We start from the raw sequence: 16,115 nt of genomic DNA, 5'->3' as shown, positions 1-16,115 counted from the left end.
ACAGATTCCCAAAATGCCTGTATTTTGCACAAAAGACTCAGCATGAAACAATACTTGCTGTTTAAATTCCCTTAAAATATCTAGCAAACACTTTTGGCTCTGACTCTCATCTACTTATAAAACAGATGTGCATACACACATCCTTTTATCTCTTTGAATTGGCTTCTTCAGGGATCTTGTTAAAGCTGCATGAGGCCAACTGAAGCTCAAAGGGGGAAAAAAAGGAAGCCTTGCTTGAAGCTTGCTGCTATCTATAAATGGCCAGAAAATGGAAGATTCTGAAACTGTGCTAAACAATGGTTTTCTAGGTCAGGATGCTACTGCTGAGAAACATTTTTCAGGTTGCCTTTGATGAGACCAGCATAATTTTAAAGCCATTTTACTGAAAAAGGACCTGACCCCATAAAAAAACCACAGTTTATAGTAAATACCTAGTCCCCCTTCTGAGTGTGTCAGCATTTTTGCTGATTTAAAAATGTACTAACCCTATAAAGTTTTTCCCAGAAGACCCATCACCTCCAGGTAGTGGCAGAGATCTGGAAGGTGCAGGCGGTGTCCAAGGGAACACAGAAACTGAACAATGTCGTCTCTCTCAGCTGTCACACATGAGGTAAGAGGTCTGAATACTGGCTAGGCACAGATTAATCCTCTTTCTTTGGATCTTCTATTAATGCTGTGCCTCTGAGCAGTGCTCCCTCATGTGTCCTTAACCTCTTTTTCCATTAGCAGCAATAAAAATAATTTTCTCAAAACACCAAAAATTAGTGATGCCTTGACTTGTGGAACAACAGTATGAAATGTAACCGTGGCTGTTAAATCTTTTTAAAGCATCTGGATAAAAAGTTGTTTCCTGCTCTTGCCGTGTGTGTGTGTGTGTGTGTGTGTGTGTGTGTGTGTGTGTGTGTGTGTGTGTGTGTGTGTGTGTGTGTGTGTGTGTGTGTGTGTGTGTGTGTGTGTGTGTGTGTGTGTGTGTGTGTGTGTGTGTGTGTGTGTGTGTGTGTGTGAAATATAAGTTAATTGAGGTTCATTTGCCCTGTGCCAGCTACCTGATCGAGTGTTCTTGTACGAAATTGGATTCAGAGTCTCTGAATAAGGTTAGGTTAGCAGGAGAAAACATATCAAGTCAAATATTCTCATGTGAATGACACTTTTCTGAAATCCAGGTGTTTGTAGGTATTTAACTAAGTTCCGACAGTTTATGTTTCCCAGATGTATGTCACATGTTCCTGAAGTAAGAGAAAATGTTACTCCTGCAGATGAAGATTCTTTACTCATGTATCTATGCCATCAAATAATAAATGAATTTGAAAATTTGGAAAAATCCCTTTGAAATGAGCATGACTTTCATGATTTGAGCGTCAGAGGTGATGAGGACCATCCTGGGTGAGTCTGGGTCAATAATGTAGGATGTTTATTTTTGTATTGAGCTTACAGAGCTTATCTTACTTATTGGATGGAGTGTATAATTGACAGTCTAAATATGAAGCTTAAGCTTAGGTCTAAACAGACTGAGTGGCTATGTAACAGACAGATTACTCTAAATCTAGAAAATTCGTACAGAAACAACACAAACTGCACATTAACAAATTGTTCCAAATGATAGGTCTAGAGCAAAAATAATAATTATTTATAGATCTGTGACCACTTGAAGTAGGCAATTTAGCAATGGAATAGAACTGCATGTTAATACGGTGCGTGCGTGTGTGTGTGTGTGTGTGTCTATGGCTTCTTATATTCAAGATCTATAACATATCCCCATAACTTCCTCAGCCTCATTCATTAGAAGGAAGATAAAACAATTCTTAGCTCAGCCTTCTGACATAAGAGATTAAAGATATACCCTTTATTTAAAGATTTTTCCTTTACTTTGGAAGTATTATGCTGTATTTTTAGTATTCACAGACACCTGAAATATGGTTTATCTCTCCCAAAAGCCAAGACTAGCATCATATTTGTGACAATATGGGTCTTTTTCTATTTTGTTCAATAATCACCTTGGTGCTGAGCCTATGTTTGTAATAAAATCTGTCAAATGTAAGTGAAAATTAAGTCCAGCAAATACAAACATGCAGCAAAATAATTGCCCCCTCATCAGGTCTCCCGATAGACAACTTGATGATGTACTAGTTGTTCTGGTTGCACAACTGTTAAATTATTAAAACAAGATGGACAAGCTCATCTGAACAGTAGGTAGGCTAACTGTTGAAAAAGCTCATTTGCCTTGTTCATGTGAAGTTTCTTCCGTCGGTAAGTTCCCTGAGTCCATTTATCATTAGCAGTTCCCTGGACAACTCAGACTTATGAAGTGCTTTGGGTCTAAAATACATCGTACTGTAGCCATCATTTAAAATCGGGAAGACATGGTTAAATTGGTCGGGATCAATTCAACTGAACTTAGCTCACTTGCACAGAGGAAGAAGCGTTGGCTCATTCTATTCTCCAACTAAAATCAAACTTTAGCAATAATATTGAGAATGGGGAATCAGTAGCTATTATCAAAATATCTTACTTACAAAATACTCAACTTACAAGTAAGAGGGTAACATTTTTTTTTAACCACCACATTACTGAGGACTGCGTAGATCACACAGGAGCAGTTTCACACAGGAGCTGTTTCACACTACCTCTCAGTAGAATTGAATTTAAATGTCAGTCATATATTTAGGTACAAATGAAAGCAGTGAGAAAAAACCATGTATCTTTGCAAAGATTACTTTTTATGTAAGGAATAGAGTTGATTCAAGTAAGAAGAAGTGATATGTCAACTCATAAATACCTTTAGAAATTAATGATGAATGGACCTGGACAAGGCATAACTCAGATTTCACCTGTGTCATGAAGAGTGTGTTTATTACTCCAGGTGTAAATGATTTCTTTCTATTTCTGAGCTTCTGACATTTTCAATATATCTCATGTTATAGCTATTTGTGGAGGTCTGCTTATTTCTACGAGACCATTTGTTTTAGTATTAAGTTTCATTTATTTAGTCATTCCATGCATATCTGTTGAATGCCTACTTTACCCACAATACTAGGCAGAAGAGAGAAAATCAGAATCACTAAGGTTTAGGTCCTGCCCTTAGTGCCTGCATAAATCATTATCTGGAGAGTATCTTCTTTTTTTTATTACTTCCCTCAAAACATAGCATAAATAAATATTCAATAAACACTCTCTGAATGACAAAAATAAGTCAGTTTGTCTAATTTTTATATAAATATTATCATCTGTGTTCTTCTCTTCACTCACCACACTACTCAGGGTCCTGAGAAGGTGACCTTTGGTACCTGTCCCAGGAAAGTGCCCAGGTCTTCCCCAAATTAGTCATTTCTGCTTTTCTGTTCTGATAACCCAGTCTCTTTGACATTTGCTTCATATATGAACATTTGCTATCTGTTTCTGGTTATATTTACTGCAGTGGGTTGCTGGTCACAAATTAATTCCCTCTCCTCACTCCATTTTCAAATCTATGAGTTCATTCACTCTAAAAGCTTCAGGATTGAGAAACCTCTATCAGGTTTTGGTACCTAAATAGATTAGGCACACCCAGGCTATTTTGCCAGAAGAGGGAAAGTATGTTAGTCCACAAACATCTTAAATGACTTTTTTCTCTATTGGAAAGGAAACTCAAATGCCCTTGACTGTCCAATTCTACCCACTAACACCTCTCGGCCACTGTCCCATCAAACCTTGAAGTCTTGATTTGTTATTTTAATTTGTATCTCATAGTCCTAGGATTTTCTATTTTTACATTTTACACGTATTTCTTACAGTCTTCTTCAAATAATTTTCAGATTGGGAAAACTATTGTGTCTTGCACAAATTGGTTAACCAATAAGCAGTTAATTATAATTCCTCTTTTATAGGGCAGTTTTTAGGAATAAAACATTAATACATTTAAAATGATTAAAATGGTGTCTGATGCATGATAAGCATTAAAACTGCAACTTGCACTTTATTCTTACTGTTTCTGTTAAATACCCCTTTAAGATGTAAGTCAGGACAATGATATTGTTAAACTGAAAACATTAATAAATTAACAAAAATTAATAAAATTAACAAACTAATAAATAACCTTTTCATTAATATTATTTTACTTAATTTCTCTATTTTTATTTTATGTCCTAATGTAGGGCTTCACAGATTCTTTCTCCAAATATTTATTTAACAGTTATTATATATTAGGCACTATTCTAGGTGCTGGTAAAATGAAACAATAAAGTCAGCTAAAACCACTGGCTTCGTGGAGTTTATTTTCTTGATGATAAAAGATACAACCATTATTTTTCTTTGGATAAAAAGAACAGTTTTACTTGTTCAAATCTGATGCTTTACCAAGACTAAAATAAATAAACCAAAACATAAAAGAAATGCATCTTAAAAGTAAACATCTCCTCTATTTCTTGGGCAGAGATTCATGCAGACATGGTCAGAAAGCATTCCTACTCTGTCTATAACCTCTTTAAAAAACAAATCTGATTTACTTCATCCATTTAGGTCAGTGGTTCTAATTGCTGTCCTCAGACCAGAATCATTAGCATCTGCATCACCTGGGAACTTGTTAGAGCTGCCAGTTCTAGGGCCCCATCATGTACCTATTGAATTAGAAACACTGGTGAAGGGGCCCAGCAACCTATATTTTAAAGAGTTCGCCACATGATTTGGATGAAAATGTAGAGAGGGTCCAGTTAGGGGGTTGAGGCAAAGTGGAGAATGTTGGCATATCAAGATGAGACAGAATTAGCTGGCATGACTCATGTTAGTAATTACCATTTCTATATAGAGATGTAATTTGCAAAGTTATTTTTATAAGTTTTGTACCAGTCAATAATTAATGCAATGTGCTATGTTAAGAGATATCATCTTTGTGATGATTAATTGCATGTGCCAACTTGACTGGATCATGGGATGCCCCCAAATCTGGTTGAATACAATTTCTGAGTGTGTCTCAGGGGTATTTCTGAAAGAGATTAGCATTTAAATTTGATGAACTGAGAAATGCAGGTGGCCCTCCCCAAAGTGGGTGGCATCATCCAATCCACTAAGGGCCTGATTAGAACAACAACAACAACAAACAAAAAAAATAAATAGAGGAAGGTTGTATTTGCCCTCTCTCAGCTTGACTGCTGAGATGGAACTTTGATCTTCTGTTCTCAGCGCTCCTGGTTCTCAGGCTTTTAGACCCAGAGTGGAATCTACACCATTGTTTCTGTGGCTCTCAGGCTCTTGAACTGCTCCACTGACTTTCCTGGGTTTCCAGCTTGCAGATGGCAGACCATGGGACTTTTTAGCCTCCATAACTGTATGAATCAATGCTTTATAATAAGTCTCTCTCTCTCTCTCTATAAGTTGTTGGTTCTGTTTCTCTGGATAACCTTGACTAATATAATCTTCATTTTAAAAATAGAACTACCATATGACCTAGCAATTCCACTCCTAGGTATCAGGAAGAACAACATCAGAAGAAAACAGAAACACTAATTCAAAATCATACATGCACCTCAATGTTCCTAGCAGCATTATTTATAATTGCCAAGATATGGAAGCAACCTAAGTGTCCAATAGACGAATGGATAAGGAAAATGTAGTCTATATAGATATATACAATGGGGTACTACTCTACTCAGACATAAAAAGTTGATTCAATGTTGAAATTATGATGTGTATTCAAGGTAGTAAGGAAAAAATAAGACTGTATTATTTAACTGAACAAGCCCCAAATAAAAAACATTATGGTCAAACTGCCATATATATATAGAGGTAGCAAAATTATTGCTACCTAACAGTGTCTGGACACACTGGCTGCAGGATATTTTTAAACAGATGTTGTATGTAAAAAAAGAGAGAGAGAGAAAGATAATAGAATGATTACTTTCCTAAAACACAATTTTAATTGATTATCTATCGGCAAATGTAAAATTTCACTACATGCAATCTTCTCCATTTCAATTTTGCATCAACACGATAGAACTGGTAATAACCAAAGTAGAAAGTTTCCATGGTGTCCTCACACAACTCTGACAAAAAGCTGTCAGTGTTAACAGAGAGAACATTTGAAACTTTATGATTTGGGTTTTCTGATTGTTACGTATGCCAAACAAAGATTCTTGGCATGGCTGCTTTGGTTTCCATAGAGAACAGAAATGTACTCATTTGGGAAAATATTATTCCTACTTTCCCTCAGTTTGTATTGCCAAGCAAGGAATGTCACCAATCACCGATTTTTGGCATTTAATAATGGTGACTAACTCACACAATGAGTGCTTTTTGAAACCAAAATGTTATTTGAACAGGAATATTTTTAGTATAGTAATATTAATAGCCTGTGAAGTCTTTTTCATACTGTTTCCAGCATTTGAACAGATGATGTTACCAACAATGAGGACAGAAAATAGAGTGTCTAGCGAGACATTGTGATAACTAACTGAATAATCTAGAAATATAAAATGTGGTTTTAGCATACTTCTGGTCAAATGAGAGACAAGATTTTAATATTTCAATATTTCAATATCAATTTATGAAAAACAGCTAATAAGTTTCTAAAACATTTGCATCAGAAGCAACTTAGAATTATTGAAAGAGGGTACCATTAGGATTCTAAAAGAGAAATAAGCATGAACAAAAGAAAGAGTATTATACTGATGTGTAATATATATAATATTATGGAAACTTGATGGCATATTGCTCCACAAAACTTATGAACAATGATTCCCAAATTCTGTCCAATGCAGACACAACAAAATTCTGCAGAATATTTTAGGTATATTCTGAAAAAATAATTTTCATATTCAAATAAATAGGCAAGGATTACATTGAAAAATTATTACAGTAATTCACAATTATTTTACATTATCCATCCAAACATTTTTATTAAGCAAAGCTTAACTACTTCAGATGTCATTTGAAGTTCTTTAGGATTTAAATGTGGTAGATAATTTCAATGCCTTATCTAGGATTTCTGTGAATTCATTCCCAAGGACAAACTCTCCTGGTCATTTTTTTTTCATCTGTTAATACTAATACAGAGCACAGAACAACAAAAAATAAAATTTTTTTTTAAACTGCTGCTCACCACAAGGAAATTTTATGTCTTGTAGACGTGAAGGGACAAAAGACACAGTACAATATGGTGCCACTCTACAAACAACCTAAAAGGGATTATTGGACACATCTATTTTGTAAGGTTCTTAGACCATATCTACTACTACAAATGTCTCATTACCATATCTCTGAGAACATATCCCAACACTTGCTTCCTACAATCTCCTCCCATTTTTCTGCTCAACTCCTGTTAATTTCCAATCAGAGCTGGTCCTTGAAATCCAACAGCAGAAGGCCTCATTTTAATATGACTTCTTTTTAATAATAACTTTAGTTTAACAGAAAAATGGAGTGCCAAGTACAGAGATTTCCTATACACACCCTATCCTCACACATGCAGAGCTTCCCTCATTATTACCACCCCCCATCAGAGTAGTACATTTGTTGCAACTGCTAAACCTACACTGAAATATCATCACCTCTCAAGTCCATAGTTTATACAAGGTTTCACTCTTGGTGTTATACATTCTATAGGTTTTAACAAATACACAATGACATGCACCCACCATTATAGTAACATACAGAGTAATTTCACTGCCCTAAAATCCTGTGTGCTTCACACATTCATTCCGCTATCCTCCCTAACCCCAAGGGCCTCCTCCCTTTTATGAGCAAATGCATCCATGATAAATGTTCCTACATAAAGACAGTTTACTCCTTTGAGCAAATGCACTGCTAATACTATTAGACCAAATCTTAAAGTGGCTAACACACTCAATGTAACTAACATTAGATAAAACATAACCTATAAAAGATACATCTCTGCCACTCCAAACATACAACAATTATATGACTATTGTGAATAATGATGCAATGAACACGGGAGTACAAGTATCTCTTAAAGAGAATGGTTTTGTTTCCTTTTGGTATATATCTAGAAGTGGGATTGTTGGATCATATGGTAGTTCTCTTTTTAAATAAGTTAATTGATTGAGGAACCTCTATACTGTTTTGCATAGTGGCTGCAACAACTTTTATTCCGACCAACAGTGCATGAGGACACTAGTACATGAGGTTTCCCTTTTCCCCATATCCTTACCAGCATTTATCTTTTTGATAATAGCTAACCCAAACATTGTGAGAGTTCTTATTGCGATCTTGATTTGCATTTCCCTGATTATTAGCGATGCTGAACACCTTTGCATGTGCCCATTGGCCATCTGTTTGTCTTCTTTGGAAAAATATGTATTCAGATCCTCTGCCCATGTTTTAATTGGTTTTTTGCTTGTTGTTGAGCTCTTTATATATTTTGGATAGTAACCCCTTCTCAGGTGTACTGTTTACAAATATTTTCTCCTTGCTCTGTTGATTTCTTCCTTGGCTATGTAGAAGCTTTTTAGTTTGGTGCAATTCCACTTGTCCAGTTTTGCTTTTGTAGCCTGTACTTTTGGGATGTATATAATTTATTGTTTGTTTCAAAATTGTAAATATTATATTTCATGTTCTAGAACAAAATCAAACAATATATCCTTATTTATAGTAAAATATAAAAGTTAATAATCTCTTCACAGTCTCATGCCCTAAAGATAACTATCATTAACAGTCATTTATTTTTCTAGACCCTATATGATACTTGGGAAAGTGCACATATATGACTATATGCATGTATACTGAGTTGCAAATTTGCAATATGTAAATTGTAAATGTATATATAATTTTATTTTCATAAAAATAAAATAGCACTTTCTTTTAGATTTTTCCTAAATCCCATTTAAAGTTCTGACAATGATTTTATCCCAGTTTTCTTAGATGATTTTTACCTATTGAACTCTATGGCATTAGTTGGTGATATCACTTGTCTTCCCTTTGGGGTATGTGGCCTTACAGTGTTTTTTGTTTGTTTTGTTTTTGAAGCATAGGACTTGCCTCTATGACAACATTCATTCCATGTATTTTGAGGACAAAAAAAAGTTTCATAGCTTAACAATTAGTAAAAGACATTGAAAATTAATTATAGACTTTCAAGAATATTTATTAATGGCACTAAGAATTGTTTTTAAATTTAAACTTGCATAAACATGCAAATTTTTCATGAATTGGTCACAAATCAATGTGAAATACAGGTGAGCTAGATGGTAGGATAACTGGTAAAACAATGGATAACTACTGGCCATCTACCCTACTTATTTCTAGACTTTATCAAAATACATGTGCTTCATTTGAAGGTATGTCAACTGGAGACAATGGGAAAAAAAATAAAAAGAGTTTAAATGCATACCATCAAGTCAGCCAAAGTCAGCCAGCTATCATTTTAATCATTCATCCCTTAAATTTTTTTTTTAACTCATCCATGTAGTTAACTTTACCTAGAGAGGAGAATTTTTATAGGAAAAGGGTATACCCTAACCTATAGGAAAATTTAATCAAGACAACTTTGGAAGGAGCTGGAAGCAGGGTGAATCTCTATCTTTTCAGCACTCAGAGCGGTGGAATAAAATTGAGAGTCTGAGGGTCATCACTTATTTCATCTCTGTTCCTACATAAACTGAGGTCATGATCCTTCTTTTATGACAGACACATAAGATTTCTAGCATGACATCAGTTCATAGTCATTCTGCGTTGTTGGATGTTATGGAAAGGTGCAACCCAGAGAGAAAATAGAAAGAAGATGATCCTGGCATACTTATGGCTAGATGGAAGACTGTCCCATCGCAATAGAGGGGACATACTCCTTTAAAGGTTATTTGGATACAACCTCATATTGTGAAGAATTCTTCAATGAACAATATAACTGTCCTAGTTCTTTATTAATTGGTTATACAAAAAGAGTAAAAACAAACAAACAAAAAATAATAAAAGGAAAATAATAGTTTTGCATTGTCTAGAAGACATTTTATTATTTTATCATCTCTATCTCACATAATGATGTTACTCTAAATGATCCAAACTAAAGAAACAGTCTGTAATAAAAAAAGAAAAAGGAAAAAGAAAAACACCAGGTTCAGCAGGAACATTTTAATTGCCTTTCATCCTTGCAAATGTATTTTCAACAGTCTTGTGATTCAAAGATACAATTAGAATGCTTATCTTTCATTCCTTCAAAGAGAAAGTCATATTTCTGGCAGAGAGGAACTGTAATGATTCTTTTTTTATATATGTATATATCTGTAGTATGTTTTACCTCCTACTGACACCTAATTGAAAATAAAACTCTCTTCTGAATGCATTATGAACCAGGAAATTGGTTGGAATATGGATCCTCATTGATAATTGCTTCATTCAAAAATGGTCAAAACTTTGTATCTCTATAAAAACATCTTTGATATGAAAAATTCATTGCAGAATGCTACTAAGAAAATTAATACATGTTATGGAAGGAATTTATGCAAGATGGTTAAAATGCTATTCCTGTAGCATCTCATTATTTTGTTAATTCTGTATCTATGGTTTCTTGTGCAAGATTTTTGTCAAAGTTAAAAACACAATATAAAGGAGAGGATATAGCTCAAGTGGTAGAACGCATACTTAGCATGCACAAGGACCTGGGTTCAATCCCCAGTACCTCCTCTAAAGATAAATAAACCTAATTACCTCCCCAATGGGGGGAAAATGTCTTCAAAAACACAATATAATAAAATTGAATATTGCCTCTATGTTTAAAGATTTAAAGGTTTAAGAAAATGAATAACCTTCATACCATATAAAATACATTTCTATGTATAGACTGCATATAAACTGAATAGAGCCAAAGACAATTCTTTCTAGTAGGTTCTGAACTGCATTTCAGATCTATATATATTTTTTAAAAATTGATTTTTAAAGGGAACTAAAGAGTTTTTTGAAGACAATTATAACATCAGATTTTCAAAAAAAAAATCAAATCCAGAGAGAATCTAAACTTAGGTCAAATTAAATAATCAAACAAGTATGTGAGATTATAAATATATATTCAGTACTGTAAGGAAAGTATTTACCTTTAACAGAAACTTTTAATGAAATAAGGTTAGAAATTCAGGAAGAAAGATAAGTGAACTAGGGCATGGTATGTCATATTGAGGAATGCAGTAGAGCACCAGAATGTTGAAGTTTAGATGGGTAGCAAAAGAAAACTCCGGGAAATTGGAAGATGAAAAAAAGACAGTATTCAATTTTATATCATGTATTTTGGAGAATTTTGTGTAAAATTAATCTTATGACTAGGTGATAGATTGTCCAGTTTCAACAGATGGGTCCCATTCCTCTAGGCATTTGATTAAATTTGGGTACAAGAAAAAGGGCTAACATCACAAATTTTATTGGATTGTGCAATAAATCTGAGGAAAGTAAATACAAAGTAAAGATTTTAAAGGAAGAAACAGAATTGCCAATCACATACGACATTTTTGTTTATGTGAAAATGGAAAAGAATTAGGTGGCAGAATTTTAGAATTAATAAAAGATTTTAACAAGATTGTTAGAAATATGAGTAATATAAATATTAATTGCATCTCCATACAATGCAACAAATACTAGAAAGAATAGAAGTTTTTTTTTAATTTCCCAAAGCATATGTGTGTTGGTGTGCAATTTCTAGCAGCAAATATGTATTTGTTAAAATATATAGTCTCTCAAAATACACATCTGTTTATATACTTGTACATATGCTATGTGTTATGTATTATCCATTATATATTATATTTATCAGATATCACATAATATACAAGTGTGATGAATACATTTAACAAAATGTGGACAATATTTGCTTATAGTTACAATTACATATTTTATTAAAAGCCATTATATCAACTTAAATAATGAAGAAATATACCATAGTCATAGGTATATTTTAAATAAATTAACTCTCCCTAAATTGATCAAAAGAGATCATACAATGCTTACTCTTCTCCCAAATTTGGGGGAATTATTGCTAAATTTGAGAAACTGATTTTAAAATTTATATGGAATAATAGTCATGAATGACCAAGAAATCTTTGAAAGTGAGGAGATATCAAGAAATACGTCAGCACAGCAGTAGAACAAAATGACTAATACAACAGAATAGAAAGCTCAAAAATAGGTCTCTATCCACACAAAAGCATAGAAAAATAACTGACAATTTAATAAATAAGACTTCAATAACTGACTTCCATTAGGGAAGAAAATGGAATTGGAATCTTACATTATAATTTTCCCCAAATGTATAAAAAATTAATATATGAAAAGCAAAAGTATTAAACATTTGGAAAAAATATGTCTGAATATATTTATTATGTCTGAGTAGGAAAAAATTTTTTAAACAGTACCAAGAAAGCCCATACCTTAAAAGAAATGATTGATCAATTTGATATTAAAATGAAAATATTCATTAAGCAAATAAATAATAAAGAACTTTTAAAAAGAGCCATATAAAAGTATTTACCTAATATGTAAGTGACAAATGACTAGTAACTATAATATATATGGTAATCTCTGCATATACATATATACAAATAATTTAACACATATTTATTTATATATAATATGTAATAAAATATAATATATGTATTCTATTCTCTCTAAGTATTATTTTACAAAATCTTTTTGATCACTGCTTAAGAAACTGTTACCCATGTACTGCAACATCAGATTCAATGGTAAGTATTTTGGGGATCTGTATCACGCTTACTGCTATTTAATAGACGGTTTGCTCAGAACCCAATTTCAGTCAGTTATTATACACCTCTCAAATGTCTAAGTAATTTGGCTTACAATCTGATATCATGAACATAACATCAAGAGAGACTGCTGATCTTTTGTGTACAGCTCTTCATGAGGTAAGTATTCTGAAGCCTAAAACACAGGCACGTGATGTCGATTTTGGTCTGAGGCGGAAGCAGGAATTGGGGAGAACAGGTCACCTAATGGATTCAAACTTTAAAAAGCAGATGGTGCAGGCTTGCTATGATTTCATAGCAACTTTGGTTAGAAATAATTTCCTAAATAAAAGGCTTGTCTGAGTGCATCTTTAAGGTAAGACAAACTACAGAGGTAATTCTTCTGATCATCATGGCTGATTTGTTGCTGTTGCAAGACTTCCTGACTCAAACTGATTGTCTAAGTTAAAGTCTTGGCTCTGTCATGCATCATGTGATTTTGGATATGTTACTTAACTTTTTTGTGACTCCTTTCCCTTATACTATTAAATGAAATTGTTGAATTAATAAGTGGGAGAATTTATGTAGAGTATTTATAATAGTAGGTGGCACATAATAAACTCTCAATAAATTATACTTTGTTTTTTATTCATTTATTTTTTAATCCAGCTTGAGAACAAAGACCCTGGCTAAGATCCCTATGCAGACAGAGAGGTGGTTTCTACTGTCAGATAGGAAGTTCTGATGTCACAGTCCACAGGCTAAGGATCACTACATGTGAATAAAATCAGCCATTGAATGTACTTCCTGCTTAATCAAATCCTGTGTTTGCTCAGCCAACCTAGTAATTGCCTGCCATGAAATCTACCTCCAAATGGACTGTGACTAATTGACACCAAAAAGGATGGTTTAGTGACAGAGTTCCATCTCAATCAATGGATCTAACAGGGTATTGTCTGAGTTTCCACCCTTGTTTGTGAAAACAAAATAGGCATGATGGTGGACTCCAGTTGGACACACCTAGTTTCCATGTATGTCTTCATAATCACTCACATGTGACATCAGTTCCCTCATTTATGAATGGGCATAACAGTGTTAACAATGCCATACGGTTATTCAGTGGATTAAATGAAATGAAGAATGTAAGTCATAGCATAGTGCTAAGGGTATACTAATTATTAAGTGTTAACTATTGTGAAGATGATGATGATGGTAAGAATTCTGATAATGATAAATGAGTCGTGGTGCACAGTAATTCATGAATTGGTAATCAAAACTGACCAAAATTTGTTATAATAGTCACTACTATGTTCTAGTAACTTTTAAAAGTTCAATAAAGAAAATTATCCATGAGTGTTTCATAGTGGAATCAGGTGCCATAACCTAACATAGGTAAAATACTTTAGGTTTTTATATGGCTCCCTAACAACATACCTCCAGTTACTTTTTCCTCATTCTTTATTTGAGAAGAATAACATATTCAGTTTTATGTATATGCTAGCATCCTTTAGGACTCTTTAATCTCTTTTTGAAGCACTGTAGAAAGTAATGAGATCCCCAAAGAAAGCCTAAAGGGCCTCTAAATAACCAGAAAGGAACAGCTCATCTCTTACAACCAAACCTTGTAAAATAGCAATTTGTTCATTAATGATAGAAATAAAGCATCTTCACTTGAGGATTAATCCTCATCTTCCATAAAACAAAATCACCTTCTGTACATATGTGAAAAGAAACAGACTGGGCTAGAGTTAGTGGACTAAATCTTGGATAATACATCAGCATTAATAGTGCTGTTTGGAAAAAAAAAAAAAGAAGGAAGGAAAAGAAAATCTCATTAGCACCTTATCTCATGGAGCAATTAAAGGTAATCAGCAAAGGAAGTGGGGGGCTTTCCATGCAATTAGTGGCTGCTAAATTTAGGAAAATTAGAGGGGCTATTCTCTTTCCAGTTCCTAGTCAACTTGGAGTCAGTAGGCTAAATTTTTTTAAGGGCTAGTTCATTAAGAAACAGTCACAGCAGGTGTAGTTTTCCATGTTAAGAAAAGAACCGGCATATTTTACGCCTCTAGGCAACCCAGTGGGACACTAAAGGGGATGTTTCCCAGCACAGCATATTTATTAGATTTTTTTTTTTACCCCTGAAAGCCTGCAAGAAGTAAATATTTGTATCACACTTTGTACTTGAATTATGCTTTCTCTATGTTTGTCTCACTTTAGACACTTCATATTTATGCAAGACTTTGTATTTTACAAAGAAACCTACAAACATTTCCTTGGGCTATTATTTACAACTATCAAATGGGGGTATTAAGTGCAGTATTACCCATTTTAAAGACAGAAACACCTCTATTTACCTATCTATTTATATATCAACTATCTATATTTATCTATTACTTATCATCTATCTTTTATCTATCTATCCAATCATTCATCCATCCATCCATTTTTTACATCTATTTATCTATCTATCCATTATTTTTCTATTTAATCTACCTATTTATTCATCATCCATTATCTACTTATGATATTAAGTTTTAGAATACAAAAATCAATATGCAAAAAATCTGTTGTCTTTCTATACACTAGTAACAAACTATTAAAAAGAGAAATTAAGAAAATAATCCCATTTACAATTGCATCAAAAAGAATAAAATAATTTGGAATATATTTAACCAAGGAGGTGAGTTACCTGTACACTGAAAACAATAAGACCTTGGTGAAGAAACTGAAGAATACACAGGTATATGGAAAGATATTCAATGCTCATATACTGGAAGAGTTAATATAGTTAAATTTCCATACTATTCAAAGCAATATAGAGACTCAGGGAAATCCCTATCAAAATTCCAATGGCATTTTTCATAGAAACAGGAAAAAATACCCTAAAATTTTATGAACAACAAAAAAACCCAAATAGTCAAAGCAATCTTGAGAAAGAACAAAGCTGGAGGCACCACACTTTGTGATTTCAAAGCTACTATATTACATAATACAGTTATAGTCATCCAAACAATATGGTATTGGCATAAAAATATACACACAGATAAATGGAACCAAATGGAGAGTTCAGAAAGAAGCCCATGCATGTTTGGTCAATTAATTTATGACTAAGGAACTAAGAATATACAAACAGAAATGGACAGTCTATTCAACAAATGACGCTAGGAAAACTGGACAACCACACGCAAAAAATATTGGGCCTGTTTCTGACACTGTACACAAAACCAAGTTAAAATTGGTTAAATACTTAAATATAAGACTTGAAACCACAAAACTAGAAGAAAACATAAAGGATAAGCTCTTTGACAGTCATCTTCGCTATGATTTTTTGGATTGACACCAAACGCAAAGGCCACAAAAACAGAAATAAACATGTGGGGCTACATCAAACAAAAAAGCTTTTGCACAGCAAAGGAAACCATTAACAAAATGAAAAAGGGATCTATGGGATGGGAGAAAATATTT

The sequence above is a fragment of the Camelus dromedarius genome, chromosome 26, assembly GCF_036321535.1.
Source record: "Camelus dromedarius isolate mCamDro1 chromosome 26, mCamDro1.pat, whole genome shotgun sequence".
In the NCBI taxonomy this organism is placed as follows: domain Eukaryota; kingdom Metazoa; phylum Chordata; class Mammalia; order Artiodactyla; family Camelidae; genus Camelus; species Camelus dromedarius.
This window is presented reverse-complemented; position numbering follows the sequence as displayed.